Genomic DNA, 6,000 nt, shown 5'->3' with positions numbered 1-6,000 from the left:
ATGTTATCTACACACGTGGTTGTTTGTATTTGTGTGTAGGGTCACTTAATATTGTTATAGTGATGTCATGTTATCTACACACGTAGTTATTTGTATTTGTGTGTAGGGTCCCTTAATACTGTTATAGTGATGTGATGGTATCTACACATGTGGTGTTTTGTATTTGTATGTAGCGTCACCAAATACTGATATAATGATGTGATGTTATCTACACACGTGGTTGTTTGTATTTGTGTGTAGGGTCACTTAATATTGTTATAGTGATGTGATGTTATCTACACATGTGGTGTTTTGTATTTGTGTGTAGGGTCACTTAATACTGTTATAGTGATGTCATGTCATCTACACACGTGGTTGTTTGTATTCGTGTGTAGGGTCACTTAATATTGTTATAGTGATGTGATGTTATCTACACATGTGGTTGTTTGTATTTGTGTGTAGGGTAACTTAATACTGTTATAGTGATGTGACGGTATCTACACACGTGGTTGTTTGTATTCGTGTGTAGGGTCACTTAATATTGTTATAGTAATGTGATGTTATCTACACACGTGGTTGTTTGTATTCGTGTGTAGGGTCACTTAATATTGTTATAGTAATGTGAGGTTATCTACACACGTGGTTGTTTGTATTTGTGTGTAGGGTCACTTAATACTGTTATAGTGATGTGATGGTATCTACACACGTGGTTGTTTGTATTTGTGTGTAGGGTCACCAAATACTGTTATAGTGGTGTCATGTTATCTACACACGTGGTTGTTTGTATTTGTGTGTAGGATCACTGTTCATAATAATATAGAACGTATAGACACATTGTGAAATATATATAACATTCTTCTTCATTTAAGATATAACACGGCATTTGATTGGTCAATGGAAGTAATTTGCGACAGGTATAACGAAATTGACCCTGACTGACACCGACACGTCATAAAGACGTCACGAACACTAGCGTGACCCAGAAAAAGTCAATGAAATTCTGCCTTTCTTTGAATGTACTGAGGTCATTTTTTTCAATTGCCAACACGTAAAATATTTCTACACCACAAATAGTTTAAATAGTCAATAGTTGAATAATAAACAAGCAAAAAAACGTTTACATCACCAATGGGTTAAATTATTAAAAAGTAGTCAAAACGAAAAAATGTTCAAATCAACCATAGTATATCAGTAGTCAAAACGTAAAAATGTTCGAATTAACTATAGTATATCAGTAGGTCAAAACGAAAAATGTTCGAATGAACCATAGTATATCAATAGTCAAAACGTAAAAGTGTTCGAATTAACCATAGTATATCAGTAGGTCAAAACGAAAAATGTTCGAATTAACCATAGTATATCGGTAGGTCAAAACGAAAAATGTTCGAATTAACCATAGTATATCGGTAGGTCAAAACGAAAAATGTTCGAATTAACCATAGTATATCAATAGTCAAAACGTAAAAATGTTCGAATTAGCCATAGTATATCAGTAGTCAAAACGTAAAAATGGTCGAATTAACCATAGTATATCAATAGTCAAAACGAAAAAATGGTCGAATTAACCATAGAGTATCAGTAGTCAAAACGTAAAAATGTTCGAATTAACCATAGTATATCGGTAGGTCAAAACGAAAAATGTTCGAATTAACCATAGTATATCAATAGTCAAAACGTAAAAAGCATATCAGTAGTCAAAACGTAAACATGTTCTAACTAACAATATGTTCTAACTAACCATAGTATATCAATAGTCAAAACGTAAAAATGTTCTAATTAACCATAGCATATCAGTAGTCAAAACGTAAACATGTTCTAACTAACAATAGTATATCAATAGTCAAAACGTAAAAATGTTCTAATCAACCATAGTATATCAGTAGTCAAAACGTCAAAATGTTCGAATTAACCATAGTATATCAGTAGTCAAAACGTAAAAATGGTCAAATTGACCATAGTATATCAATAGTCAAAACGTAAAAATGTTCTAATCAACCATAGTATATCAGTAGTCAAAACGTCAAAATGTTCGAATTAACCATAGTATATCAGTAGTCAAAACGTAAAAATGTTCGAATTAACCATAGTATATCAATAGTCAAAACGTAAAAATGGTCAAATTAACCATAGTATATCAGTAGTCAAAACGTAAAAATGGTCAAATTGACCATAGTATATCAATAGTCAAAACGTAAAAATGTTCGAATTAACCATAGTATATCAATAGTCAAAACGTAAAAATGGTCGAATTAACCATAGAGTATCAATAGTCAAAACGTAGACATTTTCGAATTAACCATAGTATATCAGTTTGTCAAAACGAAAAATGTTCGAATTAACCATAGTATATCAGTTTGTCAAAACTAAAAATGTTCGAATTAACCATAGTTTATCAGTTTGTCAAAACGAAAAATGTTCGTATTAACCATAGTATATCAATAGTCAAAAAGTAAAAATGTTCGAATTAACCATAGTATATCAGTAGTCAAAACGTAAAAATGTTCTAATTAACCATAGTATATCAGCAGTCAAAACGTAAAAATGTTCGAATTAACCATAGTATATCAATAGTCAAAACGTAAAAATGTTCGAATTAACCATAGTATATCAGTAGTCAAAACGTAAAAATGGTCGAATTAACCATAGCATATCAATAGTCAAAAAGTAAAAATGTTCGAATTAACCATAGTATATCAGTATTCAAAACGTAAAAATGGTCAAATTGACCGTAGTATATCAATAGTCAAAACGTAAAAATGTTCTAATTAACCATAGTATATCAGTAGTCAAAACGTAAAAATGTTCGAATTAACCATAGTATATCAATAGTCAAAACGTAAAAATGGTCGAATTAACCATAGTATATCAGTAGTCAAAAAGTAAAAATGTTCGAATTAACCATAGTATATCAGTATTCAAAACGTAAAAATGGTCAAATTGACCGTAGTATATCAATAGTCAAAACGTAAAAATGTTCTAATTAACCATAGTATATCAGTAGTCAAAACGTAAAAATGTTCGAATTAACCATAGTATATCAATAGTCAAAACGTAAAAATGGTCGAATTAACCATAGTATATCAGTAGTCAAAACGTAAAAATGTTCGAATTAACCATAGTATATCAATAGTCAAAACGTAAAAGGATATCATCACCAAAAATGATTGAAATAGTCAAAACAAAAATTCATCTCAAGAACTCAAGTATTTATAATGGTTTATACGTTAAAGGTTTTACACCACCAATAGTTAAAGTAGCCAAAACACAAAAACCTTTACACAACATATTGTGAAAAACGTAAAAGAAAATGTTAGCAACAAAAATTATCAAAGTAATCAAAATAAAAACAACTACATTACAAAAAAAAAATGGTCAACAAGAAAAGCTAGACACAACACCTATAGATGTGATGGTTCAGTATACTTTTGTATAGTTTGCTTGTCTCTAAATGTACCAACCGCGTGGTTATAAAGAATGTTTCTGGTCTGCACTTTATATGGTAGAGATGCTTTAAACAGCTATGTATAACTGAACGGTGGTTATTTGTTCCGTGATAAATGTATAAATGTTTACGTTTGGTTTCTTCTCCATCACTTTCGCTCTCTGCACCCCTGGAATGTGTAATAGCAAAATCGAAGGCTCGGAGTGTGCCATCTTGTGTTTGGTGTATGTACATCAAAAGAATCTATCAATCGCGTAACGGTAAAATTGACTGACTTTGAAGTCGGGTGTCGCTCCTCTGTAATCTTCAAAGGAAAGGTATCAGCCTAGCTATTAGTCTGGTCTTTACCTGAGATCAATCCAATAGCTAGCCACGTGCCTTCAATTTTGCTATGACATATTCAAGGGGTGCAGAGAGCGAAAGTGAGCGTAACCCCCGGAGTATCGAAGACGATTTCTTCTCTTGAAGTACTAAATAGAATTTACTCATCCTCTTTAATAACTTTGATTCTTCCATTATGTTTTAGACATGGATCAATTATTCAAGTTCAACGAGACTTCTGATCATCCGAACATGACAAACGCGGCAGGGAACGAGACAGATAACGTTTACGACTACAACTATGATCCAAGCGTTTACGTGAAAGGGGACTTTCTGTACTACATCATTTATCCCGTCCTCGTCCCGATAGGGATTATCGGCAACAGTCTGTCCTTTACCGTCCTCATTCAGCTAGCAAAGTCATCGTCCTTCTTCTTGTACTTATCAATACTGGCATTATCCGACATCGCTTTTATCATCGTCGGGGCAATGATGAGATGGTTAGAGGTCCTCAGAAATGATATTTTCTTTGAGGACATTTCCTCGTACCTATGCTCTGTACGGTTCACCTTGGTTTATGTATTCTCACAGTTCTCATCATGGATCATCGTGGCTGTTACCATCGACCGTTTCATTGCCGTCTGCTTTCCATTCAAAGTCGCGATTTATTGCACCAGAAGGCGCACGATGTTAATGTTGCTCTATATATTTCTGGTTATTTTTGGTATCAACTTTCCGAACATTTGTTTCAAATGGGAAAATGACATGTGCGTTTTTCCCGAAATAACATTCAAATACTGCCTCAAGTACAGCGTCCTGATAGATCTCCTGGTCTATTTTGTTGTTCCTGTCGGTTTGATTAGTATCCTCAACATAATAACACTTAGTGTGCTGTACAGAACGTTGATTCGCAGACGGCAGCTTGTCAACCGGAAAAGGAAAGATAATGACGACAAAAATTTGACAGTTGAAGAATCCATCAAACAAACAATCGCCATGTTATTTGTTGTAACGGCAGTATACGTGGTCACTTCTCTACCTATGGTTTACGGAAGCATGTTAGCATGGATGGAAGACGAGATTACCACTGACTCAGACACCTACCTTATCAACGTAATATTAGAATTAGCCAATACCGTCAACCACTCCGTCAACTTCATCCTCTACGGTATATCTGGTACAACGTTCAGACAAAAGTTACTGCAGACGTTCTGTTGTTTCCCCTGTAGACTAACGGACGGACGGACAAAGGTTAAAAAGGTCACAACGCTAACAACGGCTTCGAAAACCACCAGCACATCACTAGGGGACAGAAACAAGGATGCATCAAATAGTGATATCATTGACATACCAGATCAATGATTACAATACTGTTATATTGACATGGTGTGTGTCTATACCGTGACATTGACATGGTGTGTATCTATACCGTGACATTGACATACCAGATCAATGATTACAATACCGTGACATTGACACGGTGTGTGTCTATACCGTGACATTGAAATGGTTTGTGTCTATACCGTGACATTGACATGGTGTTTGTCTATACCGTGACATTGATATGGTGTGTGTCTATACCGTGACATTGATATGGTATGTGTCTATACCGTGACATTGACATGGTGTGTGTCTATACCGTTACATTGACATGGTGTGTGTCTATACCGTGACATTGATATGGGGTGTGTCTATACCGTGACATTGACATGGTGTGTGTCTATACCGTTACATTGACATGGTGTGTGTCTATACCGTGACATTGACAAACCAGATAAATGATTACAATACCGTGACATTGACATGGTGTGTGTCTATACCGTTACATTGACATGGTGTGTGTCTATACCGTGACATTGAGATGGAGTGTGTCTATACCGTGACATTGATATGATGTATCTATACTGTGACATTGATATGGTGTGTGTCAATACCGAGACATTGATATGATGTGTCTATACCGTGACATTGACATGGTGTGTGTCTATACCTTGACCTTGCTATGGTGTGTGTCTATACCGTGACATTGATATGATGTGTGTATATACCGTGACATTGATATGATGTGTGTCTATACCGTGACATTGATATGATGTGTCTACACTGTGACATTGATATGGTGTGTGTCAATACCGAGACATTGATATGATGTGTCTATACCGTGACATTGACTTGGTATGTCTCTATACCGTGACATTGATATGGTGTGTCTATATACCGTGACATTGATACGGTGTGTGTCTATACCGTGACATTGA

This window comes from Mizuhopecten yessoensis, unplaced genomic scaffold (assembly GCF_002113885.1).
Source record: "Mizuhopecten yessoensis strain PY_sf001 unplaced genomic scaffold, ASM211388v2 scaffold11021, whole genome shotgun sequence".
In the NCBI taxonomy this organism is placed as follows: Eukaryota; Metazoa; Mollusca; class Bivalvia; order Pectinida; family Pectinidae; genus Mizuhopecten; species Mizuhopecten yessoensis.
This window is presented reverse-complemented; position numbering follows the sequence as displayed.